At 39.2% G+C, this 14,326-nt stretch overlaps 1 long non-coding RNA gene across 2 annotated transcripts in view; it reads left to right on the top strand.

The window, feature by feature from the left end:
- The window catches only part of LOC147257552 (uncharacterized), a 106,544-nt gene that overhangs the window by 88,353 nt on the left and 3,865 nt on the right, over nt 1-14,326 (top strand). Inside the window, exon 4 of one of the 2 annotated variants that reach the window (XR_015117482.1) lies at nt 13,805-13,967. This is a non-coding gene — a long non-coding RNA (uncharacterized LOC147257552). Of the gene's footprint in view, nt 1-1,160; nt 2,258-13,804; nt 13,968-14,326 lie in introns of those variants that run through there. The other variant, XR_015117481.1, reaches the window with a different exon arrangement.

Raw genomic sequence — 14,326 nt, 5'->3', positions numbered from 1 at the left:
CCTTTAATAAGCCTTTGATGTTTGATGAATATTAGCATCAATAACTATAAAATGCGTCCTTGTGCTGCAGGATACAAAGCAAATTCCCAAATTGTATCCAAGGGAAATAAATCAATACAATTATTTTAGAGGTAAAAGTCAGAGTCATTTTTTCAGTGTCATTATCTAAATAGTTACCTCACAAATTTCCATATATTCCCTATTTTCTTTTCTTTTTCTTCCCTTCTTTTCTGTTCTTGTTGCCAACTCGGTGACTTCAAGAGTAACTTTCATTACAGAGTTGTAAAATATCTCTTCTCCTGCCAACAACAGGGTGACCAAGCATGCTGATTAAATCAGGACACTCACAATTTATAAACTTTTTTTTTTTGGCATTTGATCAGGGAAGCTCTTTGTCCCAAAATTACACTTAATTTACATTTAAATTTTTTAAGGCATCAACAGTTTGCCTCACTAAAACAACCAGGGATAAAAGTGTGTGTGTGTTGTGTATGTGTGTGTGTTTGTGTGTGTCCTCTACTCTAAAGGCTTTAGTTCCCCCAGGTTGACAGCAATAAAATGGCAAAAAAAAAAAATAGACATGTGTATAAAGAACCCAGAAAGAACCCACTCAGGCACAGGGAGAACATGCAACTTCCACACAGAAAGACCCTGTGCTCTATCTGGGGCTTGAACCCTTAAACTTTTTTTGCTGTAAAGCAACAGTGCTAACCACTGCACCACTGTGTCTCCTCAAGTTAGGGAATTAAAGAGAAATAAAAGCCATGCATTAATATAAAAAATATAATCCGTGCACTAATGTCACAGTACAAATATGAGATAAGCATTAAGTCCATGGGGCGGCATGGTTCAGAGGTGGCATGGCTGTCTAGCAACCAAAGGGTTGTGACTGGTGACCTGTCCAGGGTGAACCCCGCCTCTCACCCAATATCAGCTGGGGTAGGCTCCACCCCCATGACCCTGAACAGGATAAGCGGTATACTGTCTTACACTGAATATGATAGATACAGTTGAACTTTTCTATTCGCACAATTTGTCAAATTTCTTCATTATTAACGATCATTACAACATGGAACTGTTTCTTTCAGTCACACTCTCTGTCTTGACTCCGTGACTCCATTTGGCTTCTATGTGCACCGTTCTCTCTCTTTTCCAAACAGAGATCCTGATTCTTTTGTTGACTCCCACAAGTACTTCTTCTTCTGTCTCAGCTGCACGCAGACACAAGTTCTTTGAGCACTGCAGGTGGTGGAATTAGTGAGCACAGGACTGAGTCTCTTCCTGCACCACAAGCTCTGACAAGGGACGAAGAAGCAAATACAAGGAAGATGGAAGGGATGTTTGTAATTCCTCTGCTTCCACCCTTGAACTAGTCAGCTTGGTGCCATCTAATCATGGTCTGATGTTTGAGTTGATGAGCCAGGGTGCTCCCAGATACAGTGGTGCCAGCGGTGGTCATTCAGAATGCCAATGCAAAGGTGGGTGCTTGCAGACTGGTGCACAATCTTTAGTCTGTGCTGATGTCCAGTACACAAGGTCATTGAGCTGGTCAGTGGCAGCCCTTCTGTCACATCACCATCAGTGGTTCATGCAGACAGCTCTTGATTGGCTGAGTGGATCCACCTTTAGAACCACTGAGCCAGACAGTTTTGAATCTTTACAACAACTCACTTTATTTAAGCTCTGTTTATGAGCTTGTTGTTTGTGGTAAAGCTGGACCCACATGCAGAGACAACAAGAAGGCCGGATCTAAAAGGTTTAAAAAGCATAACGCATAAATAAAAACAAAGGAAGTACAGCAAACAGATACAAAGAGAGTGAATTTCAAAATAAAACAGGAACAGACAGAAGATGAGGGGACTCCTTTAGCGTTACCGCTGCTGCAGCAGAGCAAGGTAACGCCAGCTCTGCATGAAGCTCAAGTTTCGCCAGCATGTTTACAAAGAAACTCTGCCGGAAATTTGGTGCACTATATTGTACTGTTTTATGTTGGAAACAACAGTTCATTAAAAAAAAAAATTAAAAAATTGCGCAATATTTTTTCTTTATTAAAAATGAGAGAAGTAGCAGGTTCAACCACTTCTCATTTAACCTGAAAAGAACTTTGATGCACTTTATTGTACTGTTTTATGTTGGAAACAACAGTTAATTTAAAGAAATATTAGTGCACTATTTTTTGATTTTTAATAATGTGAGAAATAGCAGGTTAAATAACTGTTCATTTAACCTGAAAAGAACTTCGATGCACTTTATTGTCTTGCTGTTATGTTGCAACTTGCAAAGAACTGTTTATTCAAATAAAAGGTATACATTTGCCATTCATTGTCGTTTTCTTGTTCATATCCGTTATTTTGAACCTTTTTACAACAAACAGCAGAGATCTCTGAAACTTCGCCTGAACTGTCCAGTATCCAGGTATTTATTTCACAGTCACAACAGTTGAAGTTTTGGCAAAAAGTTACTGAATCGATTTCAAGACACTGAATCGAATCGAATCGCGTCGTTCTAAATTAATTAAAATCGTCCTTGAATCGAATTGGCAACCTTGAACCGTGATTTGAATCGAGTCGTTGTTAAAATGAATCGTTACACCCCTAATTTTAAGAAAGAGCTACGACTGGAGAACAAAATGTATATTTGTTACAAGTCACATATTAGTCTTGAAGGTCTTTGAGTGCACACTTAGACTAACAGACGGAGTGGAAAGTGTACTTGTCCTTCCAAAGGGTACACACTGGTACCTCTGTGGTGTGTAATGTGCATCAGTGATATTGATAGTTTATATTTAAATGGTAAGATTTGAGAACACCAAAAAAAACCCACCCAAAAACTGGGCATGACATGCCTGATCATTACGTTGTATTTCATGACTTTCAAGTGTCTCAGCTCTGAAATCAAGTTGTTCCTCCTTTATCTATCCCTTCACGGAAGACAGTTAACAGTTTGGATGAACTCAGCCTTACATAACTCTGTAATTACAATAATGGAAATGCCTGTCAATGAATAATGTAATGTTTTTGCATTTCAGTATGCATCAGATATTGTCAATCCTGTATGGAACATGTCTGATGATTTATGAAATACCATTACATGCAAGTATTCATGCATGAATTCATGCTGATCCTTGCACCCCCTCCACCAAGTACGACCCAACTTCTAAGATAATGCACGCATTCGTGCCATTTTAATATACAACACGTAACCTTGCTTTTCAGCTCACTCCAAAGCATTAGTGATATCGTGTTCGTTAAGTTGTTTTTTTGTCCTTCTCCTATGTCTGTTAACTTTCTTTGATCGTGAAAGGGACATCGCAATTTCTGCCGGTGTTTTCACATTCAGTGTGCGTATTCACAGTTGATTTGGTGTTGAGCATCAGCGATGTCCTCGCTCAGTCCTTGTCCACATTATTAAAAAAAAAAAGATGGAAAAAAATATCCTCCCAGCTTAGTTTCTTCTTTATGTGACTAATAACTTTAATCAAGCCAATAACTTAATGCTTTGATGAACCTCAGAGCACCAGGCAATTACTGTGTGCTGAGGTGGCTTGTTTTATAACAGAGGTGAGAACAGTAATTCCAGTCACTCAACTAGCAGTCATCAATCAGCAGAGGTGAACTGTTTGAGCTTCTCCGGTGAAACTGCACGACGACAGTTAAATGAAGGCCGAGAAGATGACGGCTACGTGTGATAGAATTTCTCCTTCAGACTAGTCAAGCATTGAGGCATTACAAGAAGTGGAAAGTAAAATTCCATTCATCCATTTTCTGGCGCTCATCCTGTTAATGGTCGCAGGGGGGCTGGAGCCTATCCCGGCAGCCTTCAGGTGAGAGGCGGGGCTCACCCTGGACAGGTCACCAGTCCATCACAGGGCCAACACATGGAGATGGACAACCATTCACTTTCACACCTACGGTCAATTTAGAGTATCAATCAGCCTCGTCCCCTCTTGATGTCTTTGGACTGTGGGAGGAAGCTGGAGTACCAGAGAGAACCCACACAGGAACAGGGAGAACATGCAGACTCCACACAGAAAGATCCTGTGCTCGAGCCGGGGCTTGAACCCGGAACCTTCTTGCTGTGAGGTGACAGTGCTGACCACTGCACCTCCTGGCCACCTGCTGTATATCATCTATTCTTTAACTATCATTTTTTACCACAAATTCTTATAAATAGACATTGAATAGTAAGTTCACCCTGGGTAATTGCTGATGACTTTTTGTTTTCCTTTCATTGAGTTTGCAGCGGTGATTTTGTGTTGCTCTATTATCTTTTCGTGAATGTGAGCTGTATCTGATGAATTATGTAAGATCAGCGCAGGAATCCAATTAAGGCTGTGAGATGGTCTGAATGGAAGGGTGACAAGTGACATTCAAGGTAAAAGAATAGTCCTTCTTGCGAGAAGGGCCCGCCGATGGAGATGTACCAATATTTCGTGGAGGGCAACTTTACTGGTGAAATTCCATTGAATTCAAGCTGAATAATGAAGGGATGCGTCTCAATATGGTGGTAATTCCACTTTTATTGGTATCGTTACAGTCGCGCCCAGTGGAGAAATAGCAAATATTAAAAACTGGTGCAGTTTGACCATGAAAATTTAATTTGGATTTGAGCGTTATGTTGATTAGGAAAGAATTTTGAATTGAATTAATGAGGGGAACTATATTTATTTATTATGGCTTATTAAAACACTATTTATGCTGGGCATAAGCTGGTCATTTTTCTTAATTGTGTCTTTTCATCCTCACAGTCAACCAAAAAAAAAGTTTGCACCCATTAAGAGAGAAAAGCCTTTGCACTGATCATGCCTGCTTTCCCTGCTCAATCCTGAGATTTGCTACCACCTCATCTCTTTCATCCCTTTTCCCTTAGCTCAGAACCCAATAATAATTTCCCCCCATAATTAATTCCTTATGACCTGCTTTCTTCCTCCCTCTTGCCATGACCGTAGCCCTGTCTACTTCAGCTGCTGATGAAATGAGAACCGTTTCCAACATGAATTTTTCTTCATCTTCGGTTGTACTCTCTTCTCCACTCTCCTCTCCTTCCAAAACTCAACAGTTGTTGGATCTTCATCAAGCTTGTTAAAACCTCCCACTTTTCACAAAGTATGAACATTTTGGAGAATAAGCACATTATCAAAACCGAATTCTGATTACGGAAAATATCATTTTCCTCTCCAGATTTGTACAATACAGTCTCAACTCCCAAATCATCTTTCTACGCTGTTGTGATAAAAAGAAAAGATCGTGTAAACCTAGAGAGCTGCTCATTTTCATAGACACTGATTTAGATTCATCCCGAAAACCACGTTTACCAAGTGGATATCAGGTTTGTGCGATTGGGTTTGTATTTGGCGGAGTACAAGCCTTTGTAGCACTATCGTTCTAACAATGGTTTTCTTTCTATTCCAATATTCTGCATGGCCTGTCATGTGCAAACATTAACCACGGATGAGGAAAAACTGCTTTATCGGTTTGTTCTGGTTAACAATCCATGTTTTGACACAATAAATAGCGTAACAAAACACATGTAACATAATACTGTTCCTGGAGGCTTTTTAAGACTCCATGATATGACCAACAACACTCCAATGATATATAATGAGAACTATGCTAATTATATTTTCAGTGGTGATATTGCTTGCAACACACACACACACATGCACGCGCGCGCAACATGTCACCCACATTCTCTTTAATAGCTTAATTACATGGTTCAAAACCTTTTATAATTTAGATATCTACTCTTGGGGAAACATACTATTGAACCTAAACTTTAAGGTTACCATTTTGTTTTCATATTCCGCTTCCGACTTCACAAAAATGTTATTTAGAAATTCACACTCATGATTAAAGACAACTTCAAAGGGCCTCCACTTTTCACATAAAGGTTCTGAATTTTGATTTAATACAATTTAACATACTACATGTCATTTGAAACTCTATAGAGCTTTCAAACTCAGTTTTACATAATGTGACATTTCATGTTACTTTTCATACAAAGCAGACTGCGCTTTGTATGAATTTACAATGAATTTATAACCCAGCAATCCCCTGTGAACAAGCATTTGGTGAAAATGGTGAGGAAAATGTGTCTTTTAACAGGGAGAAAGCATAAAATTATAGAGAGAGGAGATATAGATTGCATTAATGAGATGTGAATGCATACAAATGGGGAGGAGAGGAGAACAGTGCATCATGGGAAATTCCCCATGAAAGGGGGGATTTTTAAGACAAACCGAAACCAGATCAAACTATAGGAAAGTCTTTTCTAGAAACATGGAGGGGTGTCACTATGTCTGACATTTTCAAAGTAGTTTGACATGTAATGGTTTAAGGACACCTAGATTACTTCAGACAAAGATTACTGAAAAATTTTGTGCTTTTATTACCTTGTTGTTTTTTTGCTTTTGTTTTTCATTTGTTTAAATTCACTTTATCAATGCCTGTTCTTGTGAAACTCAAGCAGTGTTTTATTGGCAGAATAACTTCAACTGACCTTTTCTCAGCATAAGGATGAATAGATCGTGACTGAATTCTCATGTATTTTCTGTGATGTTTAGGTTCAAATAGCAATAAGTTTTCTTTTGGATTTTAACAAATGATTCCATTTGGTTTTATTATTAAGTACAATCAGGCATCAACTGTTAAACAACATTTAGAGGGTGTTTAATAATAATACTGCACTAGAAAGCAAATATAGGGTGAATAGTATTTGTCCAAGAACAGAACCTTGTGGAGCTCCGTGACAAACCTTCCCATGGACATACATTTCATGTCAACACTGAAGCTGATTGGAAGAGTCAACAACTGTGACTTGTGACATTACTATTGGAAACCAATCTTCAGCACACAGAACTTTGAGGGTTCCAGTCCATAAATACTGAGACTGAGCTCATGATAGGAAACATCTCGTGTCCAGTATAGCTCAATTTGTGAATGTTTATTTTATTGATTGATTGGTTGATTGATCGATCGATTGATCAATTGATGATTTAGGTAGGTGGTAGGTGACATTTTTGGAGTTTTTTTTGTGTGATCAGATCTTTAACCTACTGAGACTTAATTTACGTACCCTATACTTACTTTACGAGAAAGTACGAATTTTAAATGTAATATTACATCGTCTTTAACACAAGGCAACACAAAGCCATGATCAGCAAAATTACATAATATAGCAGTGTGTTTCCTTTAGTTTGATATTCCAGTTTAGTTGATTGTATTTTACCATTATCTATTCTAATTTATATTATTGGTGATGTTTGAGTAAAGGTGTCAAACCATTTATAATGATTATGTATTTGAAATAGTTCTATGAACATGCCATTTCTTCTATTTTTGTTTCCTCACCAAATGTCTTTCAACCACAGAAATTATGCCTGTCTTAAAAAATAATGGGCTCACATAGCAAAATGACACATATACAATATGGAGTTCATGGCTACACAGTGTGCATAAAAACAAAGACCCGTCACCAATTATTTGTAGATTACATGGTTTCTTGCTTGCATTTGGAAGAAGCATGTAGTGATTGAAAAGCCTACCTGGTTTGCTGAGGATTCCACCTAATTGAATGCATGGATGGCTGGAGAAATGGATGGAGTTTCAGGGCATACTAAGTATGCCTAAGCTCGAGGAAATTACAAACGTATCCTATGGAATCCCAGGCAAATTATTTTCAAAGTGTGCTTAATGATGTCTGTCAAACTCACACACACACACACACACACACACACACACACAAACGCACACACAAAGAAAAATCTTTTCAGGGCCACAGGGAAAATTCTCCAATAGAAAGTGGAAATTGAATCCACATAAAGCAAACAAAACTGGTTACTGATCATGATAATTTAAAAAAAAGTTATTTGTGCCTTTTTGTATTTTCCTATGTGCTTTTTGTATTTATAGAAGTCATTTTAAAGGATAACAAAATAGTGAGAGGGTTATTCATATGTTGCAATCACAAGTGTAAAGGCCACTTCTAGATAGAGAAAAAAAAAATTATTTTGACTTGTTTGTTACCAGTGATTACCATTGGTTTGTTGTTGTAAGTGAGAGAAGCAATGAGCCAGCAATTGTTGATTTGGATAGTTGTATAGAAACCTGTTACCTGCAGAATTTATTTTAATCTTTAGTGCATTTCATTCATATGTGAGGAAATAATGATGTAGTATTGGGAGAAATTTTATTAATTACTGTTTTCATTATTGTATAGGATACATGGCGGTGCAGTGGTTAGCAGTGCTGCCTCACAGCGAGATAGTTCCGGGTTTGAGTCCCGGCTCCAGCATAGGATCTTTCTGTGTGCGTCTCCATGTTCTCCCCGTGCCTGCGTGGGTTCTCTCTGGTACTCCAGCTTCCTCCCACAGTCCAAAGACATGCAATTGGGGACGAGGCTGATTGATACTCTAAACTGACTGTGAGTGTGAATGGTTGTCTGTCTCTATGTGTTGGCCCTGCGATGGACTGGCGACCTGTCCAGGGTGAGCCCCGCCTCTCGCCCGTTGACGCTGGGATAGGCTCCAGCCCCCCCGCGACCCTTAATGTAGGAATAAGCGGAAGACAATGGACGATGGATTATTGTATAATCATGTGAAACTAAGAAACATTGAGACTCTCTTCCCTGCTCTCAGAAATGGATCAACAGAAACACATCCAGAGGTGTAAGTAGTGACCTGAGAACACCCCAGAATGTGTAAAAATGACTGCGCCCCAGCTGCGTGTTCACGTCTTAGTTGTGCGTCAGTACAGCAGGTCCCGCGGTCAGCGACTGATGCTGCTGGGAGAACAGCTTTTAATATTTGAATGTATGCCTGTAGACCTAAACACACGCAAACACACACACACGCACATAATAAAATTACAAATGAAATCCTGCGCGTAGTAGCCTATCCTACGGCCAAGGGACAGGTTTCTATCCATACTGACCCTGTGAAGCGAAAGGTACGGGAGGTCTGCATGATGGCTTGATTTCTTTTGAGAGGAAAACAAAATTATGAAAAGAATGGTGAATGCAGTGAATTCTCAGAAATGACTCAAACAAGTAATTTAAGAATAAATCTGTGTATATGCATGTTTTTTATTTACATATGTGTCTCTTCCCCAGAGCCTGCCCTGATGTATCCACAGCAGCCCAGAACAGATAATGTCATTTTTTTAAGCACTGATAGTGTGCTACAGTTTGTTCATTCTCCCTACTTTTTTTTTTATTATTTTTTGTCAAATTTTTACTGCTAACTTATTTAAGCTGCGTTTGAAGTTTGAAGGCTGGAAAACTGTCTATGGGCCTGATGAAGCAAACACGAAGACACCTTGTCCTTTTTTTGTCAGGCTCAGTTTTCTCGACTCTAGTGTCCAATTATTGACTATTTCATGATCCTCTACTTCCTTGTAACTGATGTGCTGTCATTTTTAACCAGGGTTCTGTCTGAGCTGGGATTTATTTATTTGTCTCTTCCTTGTTCCAGAAGTTGAAGGGGCCAGAGTCTCTCCAAGTGAGAGCTTTATTTCTATATTTCTTCAGCTAATGTTACTGCCCTCCTAGAGCCAGTTTCTGAAAATTGGAAATTCACTTGAGTTACTGCAGTGTATCAGCAAAGGCAAGTCTTGTACTTTACAGAAAATGGGTGGCTGAACCAGTTAGAGGCGGAGAGGAGGAAATGTCAAATTGGTTGTTATTGATTTGCAAAAATACATATCTGCAACATTTCACTGATTTAGTTCTTGACAGTTCCTCTGCCTGCCTCTGATGCGCTCTCATATACAACAACATAACCCATGTGAATGTTTAAAATCTCTCTGCTACCAAAAAAGGGCTCATTGATTAATTCATTTTCAAGGCAGGCAAAGCTTTACTAAGTGACTTAAATCACAATGTCTAGCCACAAGTCTTCCTCTGAGACGACCTTGAAAAAACAAGTTACTGTGGTTTCGCACTTGTACCTCCTTCTCATTAGACTATCACTCTAAATACCACCGCAACCTGCAGTCTGACACTTCAAACTCTCTCTCTCTCTCTTTTATGTGAAAAGTGTTTCATGAAATTTTGACACTAAAGTTTCCTCATGTTTAATTACCAATTAAACAAGTATAAATTAATGTTCCAAGTGTAAAAACCCTGCTCTGGCACCTAAGTCTTGTTTTTGTTTTTACTTCCAGCCGTTGTTATTTCCTGTTTTAATGACTTCTCTTTTCTGTTAGCAGGATTATGCCAAAACCTACCTGGCTGATGTCAGCATAACCGAATGGAGGGGTTGGGGGACAAAAACAAGCCATACATGGTGGAGGTCCTACCGGTTTTAAAGTACACTTACATTTTGTCTCCGAATATTAGATACCACTTTGATTTTTCCTCACCTGTGTGACTAACTTGCATGCTGGTATTCCACTGAGGGACCCCATGCTGGAGGTTGTTAGCCAAACTAGGCTGTGGTGCTTGTACCTGGAGCTGGTTGTTGCACTCTGACACATCTGTTTGACATAATCATCACATTAGTATTCCTGATAGTCTGCCAGTTCTACCAGGCCTGATGATCGGAGGTGGTACACAATACATCGAGCCGCCTGAAGGTGAGGAGCTTCAAACCATCCTTTGTGAATATCAATTGATACTTATTGGTACTTATACAGGGGAAAACTTTAATCTGGATTTGCGTGGTCCTGCCAGGATCTCTGAGAACCGTAATTATATTTATTTACTAATGTTCTCATAACCAAAGGTCCAAGGCTCACAAATGCCAATCTCCTGCTTTTATGAACTGAAGGTATTCAAGATTAACAATTACATTATTCTTTTTTCCTACATGACCAGAGTACTCATCTGCTCATGTAGTTTACTTCTTTATTCTGGGTCGTTGATAATCAAAGGAAATACTAATGTGAAAATGTATGAAGTTCTTTTTTTTCAGCTCGCATGGATTGAAATGATGTTGCTGGAAAAAGGGATCAATCTTTGAACTGCTGCTCTCTTTCTTGGTTTTGTTTTGTTTTTTTGCCATGGCAGGTCAAATCTTTACTTAAGTATATACTGCTGTTGGCTAATTTAGTAAGTCATAACCATTTTGAATTCTAAACTTTCAATATTTTGTATTGTAATATATTTTTTTCATATTTTAATCTGCAGGGTTGTGCACCACGAAGCCTCCCTCAGTTGAAAGCTGCATGTTGTCCATTCATGAATGTTCTTTTACTCTTTAAAGGATACTAGAGGCTAAATGTCAACTTGCGTGGAAACCTGTGTGCCGGATGCACGATTGAACCCAAACCCTTTTTTTTTTAACTCGTCCGCTTCTTAAAACAGCTGTGACAAATGATCTCAATGTCACATGAAATGCCGGTACAGCTTTTTACCAGTTGTACGTTTACAGTGTACTCGTTTCCCTTTTTCTCTCACTCATGGAACAACACTCGCATTCTCACACACAGCCAAAGCTTTTGTTTTACTGTATGTGCTGGGGTTGTAAATTGATCCTTGTAGACAGCCCACGGGTCCATGCCCGTTTCCCTCTGACTGGTGCCCTGCATCCTCCCATCATGCATCATGCATGCGATCTTCTCCTGTGCAGAGTGCAGCTTGTTTATTCATCCAGTTAGGTAGTAACCGCAGGCGGTCAATAGCATGGCCTTGCTATTTCAAAATATAAAGTAGGATTTAGTTGGTGGTTGATAATGAGAAACCATGAGAAGAGTCAATGACTTCACGGCTCTCATACAGGAGAGACAACGTTTCTGTGGTGTGTTTTTTCTTCAAAGTGTCTAATAATATTTAACAAACAATCTCTTGGTTTAACCGTTAAACCAACATTACTATTAGATGTACTACGATTCCATCACATGCTTTTCTTTCACAGAAGCATATTTGCAATTAATGAGGTCCCAGCCATTCATTCATCCATTTTCTATACCGCTTGTCCTTTAATGGTCGTGGGGGGTGGAGCCTATCCCAGCTGAGACTGGGTGAGAGGCGGGTTTCACTCTGGACAGGTCACCAGTCCATTGCAGGGCCATCAGGAGCACTTCGGGGTTCAGTATCTTGCTCAAGGATACTTGGACATGGTCACTCAGGGAAGTGAGTATCGAACCAGCGATTCTTTGGTTGCTAGGCTACCGCTCTACCTCTGAGCCATGCTGCTCCTATTAATGAGGTCTTTTTTTTTTCTGATGCAGTACAGTATGATGCTTAAGAGGCCAAATGAAATTCCGATCTAGAGCTGCTCCAATGCTGTGTTACAAATTACATATTGTGGAATTATTATATTATAGGGCTGAGTGAGTCTAACTGTAGTGTGCTAGTTTCCTAAAAATAGAATTAAAATCTGAGTTGAAGCCTGAAGAAAGTTTCGGTCATGGATGAAGGACTTTGTTACGTGTCACAGCCAACTCTCACTGTCTCCACACCCAAAAGTTTGTTACTGCACAGCTAAAGAAATTGGAAAAGAATAGAAATAATTAACTGGACAGTCCAGGCAGGCTCTCAGGCTTAAGCTAAAATATTAAAGTGCTACAGAGCGAAAACGTCTGATGACAGGATGGAACAGAGTTTGCTGGAACACAGAGGCCTCGAGATGAGAAAAGCTTTTGGTTCAATATGCTGATGGTAGCTACTAATCTCCCAAGATGCACTGGGCTCCTCTCCCTCTCCATCTGTAAGCATTCATATCTCATCAATGCATGTTACTAACTCTACATCTACCCCACCCCCTGCACCCCCCATGGTGTTAGCAGTATTCTTCAGAGAGTAGATCAGTGATAGCAGACTTCTTTTGCCTGCATGATCCTTATGAACACCCAGTACTGCTGCCAGTATTATTGTCATTATTTATAGTAGTTGTGGTAGTAGTGGTAGTAGTGGTAGTAGTAGTAGTGGTAGTAGTAGTGGTAGTCTGGCTCTGGTTAAACAGAAGCTGACACAATTGTTCCTAAATGCCTGTTGGGTAAAATTATAGAAGGTGGTCTCTACACAGAAAATACCCAGAGATAATTTCAGTTCTGCTCTAATATATAATATAAAATAGGCCACGGTGGGACAGCAATAACATAGGGATCCGTGTAGTTAGCATATGAGGTTTTTGTGTTCTGCCAGCATATTTAACTTCGATATAAATACCTTTTTCCGTAAGAAGTCAAGTAAGATTTATGTGTATATCAGATTTTGAAAGAGATTAGTATATATGAGGGGAAGCTAAGTGATGCGTTGCTTCAGCAGAAAGATAATCTTGCTAATATCCTTGAGTCTGTGACGTCGCTTTGTTTTCTAATCTTGTCTGAGTGAGCTGGGTCATTTTTTTTTCTTTTTCTTTTCTTTTCTGTCTTTCTTTTTGTGATACAGCCAGGTTTCAGTGTGAGGTATTTCAATGTTCTTATAATAAGAAATGAACTTGGGTCTATTTACAAGTACGCCTCTGAACAAAAGATGAGTCTGTGTGGCTGAGGCAAGAATAAGATGAGTAGTGAAACAATGTTTTTTTTTTCTCACAAAGCAATAACATTTGTATGATGATATGTATAAATAATTTATATCTTAGTTTATGGCAGTGGATAGAATGATGTCCTCAACTATTGCTTTTCAAGTAAAAATATGCAGCACTGACAATGAGGTCCTTTAGTCTGGTGTTAGTTGTGTATTGAACATGTAATATGTAAAATGGGGCTGAAAGATGGATAAGCTCCACTTCTCTGCTTCTATTCTCCTCTCTTTCCTGGCTTCATGCTCAAACTTCTTTGTTAGCTTGTTTCTTGCTTTCATTCTTCTCTTTTTCTTCCAAAAGAATTGCTCTGACATGATATATCTCATATCATCTAAGGATATGTGCTGTGAGACAATGTCAACCATCCCCAGGCAACATCAGCCATGGCTTCAATACGTGAGCAAATGGGGTCATGAGGTCAGCGTTGGAGTTTTAGCATCATTGTTTGGCTAATCACCACCACCATCTGCTACAATCACATGAAAAGTGATGAGATAAGGTATGCAGAACGGATAAACCGCATGATGCGTCCTCCTAATGTGAGTAAAGTCAAATTAGTCATGAACAAAATCATTTAGTCTGTGCTTTTCTTTACTTAGAGTTTATGTGTGGGCAGCTACTGTAATATTTCATTATAATCCCATTGCTTCCATCAGAACTAGAATTACTCTCACTTTGGTAATAACTGTTGGCTCTGCAGGGGATTTTCTTCTTCTGTTGTGTCAAAGGAAGCCTGTGATTACAATTGTATCAATATTTCATCAAACCACTCCACACATAGCTATATAAGTACTGTAATCATGTCTCTAGCCTCCGAGCTTGTCTCTTGATCACCGTACGAAGGATGCATTCTCATCC

Source organism: Aulostomus chinensis, chromosome 8 (genome assembly GCF_037954235.1).
Source record: "Aulostomus chinensis isolate RoL2024-O1b breed Wild chromosome 8, RoL_Achi_v1.0, whole genome shotgun sequence".
Classification (NCBI taxonomy): Eukaryota; Metazoa; Chordata; class Actinopteri; order Syngnathiformes; family Aulostomidae; genus Aulostomus; species Aulostomus chinensis.
This window is presented reverse-complemented; position numbering and strand designations above follow the sequence as displayed.